The 12,544-nt window shown below is 36.6% G+C and overlaps 1 pseudogene; it reads right to left on the bottom strand.

Moving 5' to 3' along the window:
- Positions 1–1,105: 1,105 nt before the first annotated feature.
- On the bottom strand, positions 1,106–11,573 carry LOC117540064 (annotated as a pseudogene).
- Positions 11,574–12,544: the final 971 nt, after the last annotated feature.

Here is a 12,544-nt window from a genome sequence, read left to right as displayed (position 1 = left end):
CTTGCATATTTCACCATATCACATGTCGTGGCATAGACATAATAACCAAAGTTTCTGAAACTATGTGAACTTTTTCCCATTGTATAAACACAATTCCTTTTATAAACAATAATGCATAACCTTAATGGATAAATGGTTGAAATAAGTAAAAGGTTCTACATCGTAGAGTTTCTAAATGTGTTGTGCTACAAAATCATTTCAAATATAAGTTAGTTTAATTTAGATGTATTCTATCAAACTCAAGTAATAAGAACATTTGAGTAATATTATAAAATATAATGTTACGAAAAGAATCCTTGACAGGGGAGTTCATCATTGCCAAGCAGAGTTTAAACAATAACCAAACCAGACGTTTTATTTCCACTGATTATGGTTTTGGTTTAGAGATAGTAGTAGTAACTAGTTCTAAATTATGCATTTTGTGGTCAACAATAAACTTACGAGGGCCAGTGAGTTTATTTAGTCATTTTTATTGACTTCTTAATATAGAGTATACGACATAAAAATGCTTGAAATTCATCTGAATGTTTAAAGATGCCTTCAGATCACACTCAAAACCGCTTTTTGGAATAATGCATCTAGTTTAGCAGTCAACGTTTAAACTCACTGCCATGGGAATAGGACATTATTTAATGGCACAACCATAAAGATCAGTTACTTTGCATGCCAACTCCTAAAGGTATAAAATGTTTCCTTTTCCAAAGTATTCAGAACACCTTTCTGCTGGGATTCAATCCTCTACTATTTTTGTCAGTGCATGGTAGACTCGGACATATAACGTCTTTTTAATTTGATATATTTGGATACTTGTTCCAACTTACAAGGTAAATTGTATGATAATTGATAAATAAGTTAGGTAATACATGTTGATTTTTGAGCTGTAGAGGTTGTATTTTGTTCCTTTTGGACAGGGCGAGGCTTGCTGTTTCTAGCTGACTTTTATTACTTATCATTCGGGCATGTGAGAGTGTTTTTGTTCCCAGTGTGTCAACCACAGCATGCTCCAAACCTCTTTTTCACTGAAAGCAACAATGTTAACACATTGAGAAACAAACATTTAAGATAATTATTTATGTTTAAATAAAAAACAACTGATAATGGCATGGTGGTTTCCAATGTTTATATTTTAATCTCAAGTATTGTGTAACACGGACTCACATACCAATCAAACATGAACTTCAATTTCATACATACATTTTAGAACCTAAACTTTTCTCTTGGAATTTTGCCAAAACATTTTTTTCGAATTAGCAAGCATCAACTGAGTAATAAAATAAACTGTTTAAAACAAAAGAAAGAAAACAGGATAAAAAAAAACTCTTGCCAGTGGACTTTTGGATCCGTCAGATTTCTGATTATTACTGTCAAGCAAGATAAATGTATTTCTGTAACTTTCTGTTTCTTTTTTTCTTTAAGGGAAATAGGTCATTGAGAACATCTACGGAGCCTGCAGATCCTGTCTGACATCACGTTGTATGGGCAGGTTCTTTCTTCCTTCCTTCATCTTCTAAATATTTCCTTTTTTTCAGCCCATTACACAACCTGCAATCAAAGGAAAGACCAAGAAAAGCAGTTAAGCAACACAGCTACCACAAATACAGAGTATTAAAATATATACAAAAAACATCTTAAAACCAAATCTACATTTTTTAAGAAAACCATAGCCTGCTAAAAATTTTTTTTAAATAATAATAATAAAGTTGATTAAAAAATCAATTATGTAATAGTAACATAAAAAACACAGGATTTTAAGTGGAATTAATTTACCCCTGACATTCCTGCATCTGCTCCACTGTTTCTGGAAGATCTCTGTTGAGGGTCTCTGGAAGGAAAAGGTTCGCAACAGATGAGGCAATTGTGAGGCTTCCCATGAGGATCTAAGGAAGAGCCTTATTATAACTACCTGAAAATAAAAAAGGAGTAAAATTCTTCATTATAAAAAGACAGCATTTTACTTTAAAATTCCACTGTAGCGCCCGGTCCTTAATGGGAAACCCTGCATGTTTGAGGACCCTCTATGAAATGTCAAGCTACCCCACAGCACCCCCAAAAGAAAATCTCTGGCGCCGCCACTGTGGGCTAAGCCCCGAATGTTTCCAGGTCCAGGAAACGCCCCTGGTTCATGACATAATCTTGCACAACCAGCCCCCTCTTATATAAACCTACACCCTGTGTTGCACGTTGAACATGATCTCCTCTTAGGAAACAATGACATTTATGACTGAACAAAGGTCGCAGTGATGTAGATTTCAATAAGATTATAACATTTTTGTAGTATTGCTGTCCTGTTCGAATCTTTTGAAGTATTTAAAAATATAAGTTTTATGGGCTCAGAAGAATAATAATAATAATAATAATAATAACTTGGATTTCTATAGCGCCTTTCATAATACCCAAGGTCGCTTTGCAAGGAAGAACAGGAGTATAAACAAACATAACATAACAAAAGGCAGTCAGACAAAACAACAAATAGATTTGGGGCCGAAGTCCTTGGCAGACAGATGGGACTTGAGGGCCCTTTGAAGGCGTCAAGGGTGGGGATGTTGTGGATCTCCGAGATGGCAGAAACACAAAACCAGAGCAGAACAATCTTTTCGCTGTGTATGTGAAAAATATTTGACGGCAGGGAGTGATAGACACTAGGAATAAGCATTGGCAAGAAGAGCGGCGAAAAACACGACAGCGTCCCCTCTAGCCAACTTCCGGCATGTGGGTGTGCCTGTCGGGGAAGAACAATCCTGCTTTAACTTTGTGATGATGCAGTTTCAAGCTAATCCAACAGAGGTTTAAATTGTTGATTTACCTTCTGCCCATAACATGTTTTGGGGTCCATTTCCTGTAAATATCAGTAGATGGTAAAAACATTGATTAGGTTTATCATTTTACAGCTGAGCACACTTGTATGATATTGCCTGTAAAAAAGTGGTCTAAGTGCACAGTGTTGCCCTGAGGCAACGAACACAAAAACATAGTTTTAGCTAATTAATAATTACATAATAAGTCTTTAAACAATCAAATATACTTCTTTACGTATTCATGCACATGCATGTATTTTTTATTTTAAGTTGTGTACATTTCTAATATGTTAAAAAGTGAAATGTATCTTACCAAGTGGTGGCCCTGAGTCCGAGATGGGTCTGGCTTTAGACCGCAGCAAGGGGGCGGATCGTATAGGGGCGGATCGTATAGGGGCGGATCGTATAGGGGCGTTTCCTAACTTTTTTTATCCAATAGAATGACACTCAGCAGAAATACATACTGTAGGTGGCAGTAATGCAATTTAAGGGATTCCAGCTGCTTTTATAAATTCTCGCAGAATAAGTCATTCGTTCTTTCACGATGGCCGAACAACAAGTTGAAACAGCGGTAATAGTATTTTCCAGAGATGCATGTTTATATTTATTGTAATGTCATTTTTCTTAACACACAATTGTCTCGTTATCAAAGTACAACATCGACTGTCCAACCTCGTTAAGCGTTAATAAAGTAAATAATAGTTGTATGTGGTAAAAATGTTTGTGGTATTAAATGCTAACTTAGCATGATGCTATAAACACGTTGGCCTATAGTCCCGTTTGCAACCAGGCCTACTCTACTGTTGTAATAACGTTACATTTAGATAGGTCAATAGATTATCAGACTCGGTAACAATACTGATTTGTGTTACCAAAGCTGATCATCTAATTGACCTAAGGTTAGCGTATATGCTGTGATGCTAACCAGCACTTAGCATGATGCTAGTGTACTGTTGTGTACTGTTGTATTATCTTGGAAATATAAGTAGGCCTGCCCTACATACTGTAACTTAATCAAATAATATGGTATGGATTCGGATAGACAACATGGCTAGCTTGGTTGGTTGAATTGAGTAATAAGATGTGCGGTACTGATTAAGGTTGTAACTGTAACAGTTTGTAACTACTAGTTGTAATGAACCAGACGAGAGACGGACGCATCCTTTCAGTAAATGTCGGCTGCTAATCAATATGTAAAAATAACACTTCGGATGTGTCTTCTATAATTATGTAACATTAGTTATGGCATCATCAGAAAAGATGAGCTGGCAGGATTCTGCAGCATTGACTGTTTATATGATGCTGGAGGCACCTTCCAAGAATAAAATGTTTGTTTAATAAAGACTTTCCTCTTTGTATGTACTGTATATATTTTTTATTTTTTTATTAATCTTACCACCAGACACAACATGAACAAATGAATGATACACATCAGGACAGTAACTTAAACGTCAGTATTTTAGGTGTACAGAAACCTCTATTCATGTTGTTAAATGATATATACAGCAATATCTTCCATAAAACGTAGTTGATTGATTTGAATAATAATTACTACCACTGCACAAACAGTGAAAAATGATATGCCTAGAATTTGTCTTCTCTGTGGGTTGTATACTCTTCATTCTTTATGCAAATTAATTATTATTATTATTTTTCAAAGTTCGTTTATGATTCATTCAAAGCATTAAAAATAAATGAGAAACAGAGAGCGTCATATACCTTTAAGAAATACGTGGGGGCGGGGTTCATAACCCTTTAGGAAACGCCCCTATACGATCCGCCTCCTTGCTGCGGTCTGCAGCCAGACTCTATTGGAGAGTCCCCTGCAGCTTTGCTTGCAGAAAGGACTGCTCCACCCCCAGACAAAATGCCACACCCATATAATTCCCTCATTTTATTGGACACCAGCATGTCAGGTGACATTGTGTATATTTAAAAAAATAAAAATATTTAGAGGGCCAGTGTGAGGTTGAAAAAAGTGGTTTGTTGCCTGAGGGCAACAGTATGCGGTAGAGGGTTAAGAGGTGGGAGAACGCTCTAAACTCATAATGTGCCACCTAACAAGCAGCTTCTATTCGAGTCAACTCACCCAAAGTACAAATGATTTCATACAGAAATCTATGTATGTATTACTCTATATTTATAATTTGTTCTCCTTGTGTTTTTCTACATTTTTAATAGATCAACAGGGACATGTGTTTCTCGTACTCTGGATAGTCAACATACCACACTTTAAAAAAAGAAAAACCTATACATAGTGTGTTGCTGTTTACCCAGAGTAACGAAGACACTATGTCTGAAAAGAGAAGTTGTTGAAGTTTTACTTTTTGAAATGCTCCAAGGTCCACCAGAAAATTCTACTCAATTAATATGGTATGCAGCAGAGCTTTCCAAGGAATAATGAGCAAATTAACACATATGTATGTAATTTAGGTGAAAACAACTATTACATATGTGTACCCCTTTCTACTTTGCTGTTGCAGCACAATTTCCTTACAGAGATAAATTCAGTTCTATCTTATCTTAGATTTTATGCTGACAGACAGGCAATTATAGTGTGTGTGTGTGTGTGTGTGTGTGTGTGTGTGTGTGTGTGTGTGTGTGTGTGTGTGTGTGTGTGTGTGTGTGTGTGTGTGTGTGTGTGTGGTGTGTGTGTGTGTGTGTGTGTGTGTGTGTGTGTGTGTGTGTGTGTGTGTGTGTGTGGTGTGTGTGTGTGTGTGTGTGTGTGTGTGTGTGTGTGTTAGCTTGGTTGTTAGTCTGAAATCTTACCTTCAGGGATGAACTGGATGAGAAGAAGAACTCCTCCTCCGATGACGAGGAACGACGACAGAAGTGCTCTTCTCGGACATTTCTTTAGAAGCACAGTTGAAACGACATATGCAGGGACTTCAGTCGTAGCTGATAAAAAACAGTTCATGAAGGAGTTGCCGCTCAGGTTGGAGGTGTTCAGGGACAATCCGAAATACCCGATGTTTATTGCCATCCTGAAAAAAAGAAATGATCAGAAAAAACATAACATGCAGGGTTAGATTGTACATTTTATGTCACTTTGACTTTTTAACACACTACATATTCCCATAATTAGATAGCAGTAGTAATTTGTTTACCATTATGTAATTGAAGAATGATTAAAAACAACTAACACTTACCACAGAATGAGACACATCAAAGTTATGCTTCTGATTTTCTTGGATTTTAGGATGTCAAGCATGGTGTATTTCTTAAATTGTGCCGATGCCTGTGACGGAAAGAATTGCAACGAGAGTTAATGTAGTTTCATTATACTGACTTCAACAAAGACTATATTAAACATGTTAACAGTCCATTTAAATTATTTTAATTCTTTCAGGGTATGGGATTACTTATCCAACATTGTTTTAGTGATAACTGTTGTTTTTATTTTAATCATTACTAACTAAGGTGCCAGGGTCAAGAAATCAATGAATAACGTCTTTGTCTAAAGCAATAATTTGCAATATTAGTAACTTGACAGAGGGATGTCACTCATTTTTTGTATATTTGAAACAGCTTAGGCTAGGCAGAAGCAGACATAACAACAGCTAGCATTTATAAAGTGGCAGAGGAACACATGTGACCACACTTTATTTACTGTCTCCATGTCTAAAAAGAGAAATGTTGGGGGCAAACGGACATTATAATCAAACATGTCACAAACATTCAGTCGTATTTTTTACAGACAATATGTGAACTGTACCTCAGATTCTTTAAAGATTACAGCTGGGGCTTCAATCTTATTTTTCCGTGCAGCCTCTCTCACTATGGCCTCCGCCTCCTCCACTCTTCCCTGGGTGATCAGCCATCGAGGAGACTCTGGGATGAACCTGCACAATCGATACAGATTCAACATTACATTCTAAATATATATTTGAATTAGGGCTGTGCAATTAATCGTATTTTAATCGCGATTACGATTTTGGCTTGCAACGATTACGAAAACAACGTAATCGAAATAAAACGATTATTATTTTTATTGAAAAAAAAAAAAATGTAATTATTATTTTATTTTTTTATTGTTTTTTCAGTTGAATTATACTTAAAGTTCAGGTTAATCAACTCTTAAAAACATACAGTTCACTTTTTTTTTTCAATAATGGATGTTTTCAAAGTAAATGGATAATTGTTTTTAATAATCGTGATATCAATTATTGACCAAAATAATCGTGATAATGATTTTTGCCATAATCGCACAGCCCTAATTTAAATGATCACATCATGTTGTTAAACCAGGAGTTTGACTATTGGCAGATTGTCAGTATATGACTTTATAAATGAGAACTATGAGTGGCGTACCACCACAGAGGGATGTAGACAACAGCAGTTGAGGACAGAACTGCCAGAAGAGTCCTCCATTCTCTGATGCCGTATGCAATCCATCCAGGGTAGTGTCATGTACCCAATGCAATAGAAGAGGAAGGCTCCGAGAGTTGTGAAGAGTATTCGCATTGTTTTACTCAAAACCTCCGTTCCTGCCCGAGATAAAATCAAAGTTGTTGAGCGAATAAAAAGAGACACTTAATGATCTATTCATGCACAAGGCACAATCATTTCTACATAAAATATCAAACATAGGAGGAGGATCATTTTACGATTCTTACCTAGCACAAACGCAGAAATATAGAGGGAAATCTGGGAAGCTCCGACAAAGAGGAACATGACGCAGAACAACTGCCATGAATGAGAGAAGGACTGAAGCATGACTGCCACACTCTGGGCCACGAGAGAGATGAAAACAACCTTCTTCCTCCCAAACCTGGAAGAAAAATAATGTTATATCATTAACATTAATTCACAGAGAGAAGCATTTAGACAATATGATTATAGTGATATCTATGTGATTGCTTTGTTGCCTTTTAAACCAAAGCCTAGCAATAGCTGTGCTAGCAAAAAGTAGATAAAAACGTAAAACTGATGTATTTTGGCAGTAGTAGCCAGTCAATACATTTTGCTAGAAAAGTACGATTCATTATTCAAGTTCACATTATCTTGGTTATTTTCTTTCCTTCTCTTAAACCTGGTGGACACATGCAACACTGTTCTGTCCTGCACAGTTGAAAAATGCAATGTGAATTTAAACATATCAAGTTACAAATCTGCACTTAACCCTTGTTAATGTTTCATTTGAAAACCACTGTGTTGGAGTACGGGACAAAAACAATAACCTTTCCTGTGCAACTTTTACTGTATATATCCAAGATTCATTTTAATACATCTGAGGTGCATTACAATTTCATTTTTTTGCAACTAAGTTCATGCAAAATCCAAACAAGATGCTGATATCAGACCTTGTTACTTCTGATCAGGTACAACTGTGACTTAGTTCAATACAACAACAAAGCTCTGACTTCAGTCCAAGAATACAATTGTGTTATTTGGATTATTAAATGTTTTGTAAAACACTTGCAGTTAAGCAAGTTACATGGTTCTTTCATTATGTAATGCCATGACAACACACTGTGCTTTTGACCTATCACCACTCTCACTCATGCTTTGGTGTTAACAGCAAGTATTTAACAGGAGGAGTGTGGCAAAGGGAGCTAGAATAAAATCTTTATCTTACTTTTGTCTTTAAAATTACTAAATGTGACGCAATGATCAAAAAGCTCAAAAACCTTAGAGGCCCTCACCCCTCTTTTACAATCATTGGGGGGGGGGGGTCAGTTTTCACAGCTGCAAAAAGGCTAAACAGAGTGCTGCTGTCTGTCCTGGGCCTTGTGGATTTCCACACTCAAAAGGAACACAACCTCTTCACGACTAACATCAAATACTCAATCACAATTCTTAATTTAATCAAAGGACGTGCTTGTGAGGTGAAATTATTTCAAATTCTTCCTTAAGATGATGAAGTTCAGTAGACTTGACAGTTGACATATAATAACATCTACGACCATAATAAAACAAACTAGGTCGGCTTGTAGTATTTCATTTTGTACATTAAAACTGATTAAATATATGTCTGCTATTCTAGACCAAGATACTTCTATCTCAGTGACAGCAAATCCTCTTTTGTAGGATATCAACCTGAACAGTAGATGGGGCTGTTGTCATTTTAAAAAAGCAACAATCATTACAGTGTGAAAACCTCACTTAACTTAATAGTTAATTTTGCATTTTTTCAAGCACTCACTAACATTACATACATAATAAGAACCCCTCAGATATAATCAGTACTCAAGTTGAGGGGGGATGAGGGGGGATGGCATCCCCCCTGCAATAAAAACGGTCAAAATCCTCCCCCTTCTAAAACTTCCATTCCCCCTTTCCTTCCCTTATGTAATTGTATCAATGAACGTGGCACTGGTATTACTGCTATTTCAACATTAATTTTGCGCATTTTGAGTAAAATACTGTGGGCCAGGGAGCACGCACACACGCAATGACATTTTTACCAAGTCACTGACGCTATACTATGCGAGTGCCCTAGAGGGCGCCAGAGCGCCGTGATGCGCCTGTTTGATCGATGCCAGAAGCGCAGGTAACGGTCATCATAATGGCCAAGCAACCAGGAGGACAACGCGATCTGAGGGACTTCAAATTTATAAAAATACTAAAAATAACATTTCAAGTAAGTCAAGAGTCAGTAATCTTAGTCATTACTCATTACTTTAGTCACCAAAGGTGGAATCTATGGACATATGCAGCAATAACAACTTAGTTTGGAGTTATACGTTTTTCTCTCGTGTTAGCTTTTCTCTCGTGTTAGCTAGCTGGTAAGACTCAAAACTGTTGATGAAATGATACCACCAGCACCAGAAGAGCTGAAACCCCTCCTTCAAGCAGTGAACACTCTGGTCATCTCCACAGCTGAGTGTGAACGTGGGTTTAGTCAGATGAACATTTTAACCACAACTAGAAGCTCCCTGGAGGTAAAAAGCATGTCAGCCTTGCTTTTCATCAAGTGTGTTGGCCCTCCACTGAACAAGTTCAGACCAGAGGTATATGTCAAGACTTGGCTTCAAAGCCATTGCTTAGCTAACAATCCGAAAGCAAGAGCCAGAAAAATCGAGACCAAAAAGCATGATTATGAAAATCTTTGGAAACTTCTATGAGAAGGGGGAGAGTGGAGTAGGCAGCCATTGACAACATTGGTCCTATTTTGTATTATCTGTATAATCTTTTAATATATTTTCATATTTTGTAAACAATTTCAATTTGCACTTAATGCCCTGTTAAAAAAAGTAACATTGGGAATGTTAACATAACATATTTGTATTTGAACTGCAATAAAATGATGACCGATCAATATTTTTCAAATTTTTCATGAATAATTTACATAATGATTGAATTAATTACGATACAAATGTAACCCTTTAGATACTAGTTTTGATCGTATACCAGTAACTGCTTTTTTGAAAAAATACACTATAATCCAATATTCTAAAAACTATTTTGACTTTATTATTAGTATAATGAGTTGATCCATCTGAATAATAAATGAGGGACTGTTAACCTACAAGATTTGTACCATAGACTTCCATTATAACCACATTTTTGTATCCCCTCCCCCCCATTAAATTAAAGTGAAAACAAGATTTTGCACTAATTGTCCTCTGCATTTGACCCTAAATGTTAGTGGTGCCATGGCAGCCCGGGGACCGACTCTAATTCTGAGGTGCCTTGGTCAAGAGCAATGAAAGGAGTATCTGAACATCCATAACATGCATGTTGTTTTAGGAGTATAATAATTATCTTTATGCTGGTTGGTCTCCCACCCTCGGCGGGTTATCAGCACAAATTATGTCCCCATGATAAAATCCACCATCCCCCCTGATTTTTTTTTACAACTTGAGTACTGGATATAATAGTCCAAGTAAATCATCAAAATTGTGTAATATTACATGAACAATGAAATAAAAACGTTAGGGGAAAGCTACTGATAAATAAGGATGAAATACCTGTCAGAAACATGGCCTGAGATCAGGGATCCAAAGAGGTATCCCACAAAGAGCGTTGAGGATGCAAAGGGAACTTTCCATTGATCATCACAGACGAGGTCCCACTGTAAAAAAACAATACATATTTCAAACACAAAAACAAAGAAAAGAAAACTTCAAATATCATATTAATGACACTCTGTAAACACACACAAGCACATTCATATTGACCTCTGTGACAATGTTGGATTGGTAGATGTCTTTGCTGTAGTTCCATCCATCTAAACATCCCTCCTGCACCAAGTCGGTGAGATTCACATCCCTTCCAGGAATAAGTCCTTCAGCTGACATATTTCTCACCACGTCCAGACTGTACCTACTGCACTGGCTCTTCACCTCCTCACCATTACTAACGTAAAAGGGATGATGGCATTTGTCCACTCTTCAGTTAAGTTAAAGTCTGGAATGAGGCAGTGATGATTCGGAGTTGCCCCGATAAACACCATGTAAAGTCCATTGAATCCAGTTGAGACAAAAACTGTGTTGAGGAGGAAGAATGTGGTCCAGAAAAAAGGACCAGTCTGTCCCAGGAATGCAGTGTCTTCATCATAGTCACTCATTTTCTATATACAAAATATAAAAATACTTCCCTTCTCGTGAGAGAGAAAGCAATCCGGGAAATTCTTCAGTGTATGAGCTGTGGTATCCGTCTTAAAGTATTGAGCTAAGTACCAGAGTGTTTGAGCTCTCAGTCGAGTGAGCTGGTCCCCCAGTGGGACAGAGTCACAATGGAAATATCTCCAAGAGTTTTAAAGCGTCTTTCAAGGGGATAACTTTTTCACCCCTTTCCTTACTTCTGCATCCACTGTCTCTCAGTTTGTGGGAATGGGACTTTATTGGGACACTCTTTATGGGAAAATACTGATGGAGAATCCCCTCTCTCATTGATTTGATTAACTGAAAGTAAAATGATCAAAAGCTTCAAAGTGGCCAATCTGACCAGCCCCCGCACCACTCTGTTGAAAGTGTTATTTTCTCTAAATAGCATTCCACACTTTTAAATACTCCGAATAAGTACTCATGCCTGTACTCTAAATGTTGCTAAGTAGCATTAGGAGTCCAGTTGGGACTATTTTCAAGCCACGCAGCAGACATGACATAAACATGCCTTTGTGTAAAAGTTCAGTAGAATTATAGCAATCCTGTAGTAGTCTTTGAATTGTACAATACATATATACATTTAACAATCCTTAGTAGACAAAGAAAAAATGATTTACAAAAAATATATCCATAGTTCCAAAGTCTGTTACATAAATATGATCATTGCAATCCTATTGTGAACACTGTACACGCATGTGTATTTCCTTAATTTAGTATTTTGGTGTACTGTACATAACTGTAGTTGTTCCTCCTCAGGCCACAGAGTAACACTATTAAGGCGTGACCATACCGGCAAAAAAAAACTTTGAAAAAATGTAGAAATTGAGGTTTTATTATAATTAACTTTGTTATAAATTCAACACATGTAAGCATTAGGATGTGGCTAATGAGCACATTTAAACAAAACATTTTAGAAAACTTGTTATACAAAAAAAAAGGACTTATATTATATCTAACCAATTAAAACTGGGGAATTTTCATCATGATATGAGTTTTTTTTACAGTGTCCACATGTTGTGTCTTGCAAATTTCATATTGTATTAAAGGACCATTTTGTATTTATATTTTTTGTTTCTAATACTGTAGGAGTTTTGAGGTTTTTACAACCCCACTCTGCTCCACGTGTCGTTTTGACGAGTCCTGCTTAAAATCATAACAGGAAGGAAATCAGAGAACACCCAGATACCAGTTGAAACA

Source organism: Gymnodraco acuticeps, unplaced genomic scaffold, assembly GCF_902827175.1.
Source record: "Gymnodraco acuticeps unplaced genomic scaffold, fGymAcu1.1, whole genome shotgun sequence".
Lineage (NCBI taxonomy): Eukaryota > Metazoa > Chordata > Actinopteri > Perciformes > Bathydraconidae > Gymnodraco > Gymnodraco acuticeps.
Note: the sequence above shows the minus strand (reverse complement) of the source record. Positions and strands in the feature narration are given on the sequence as shown.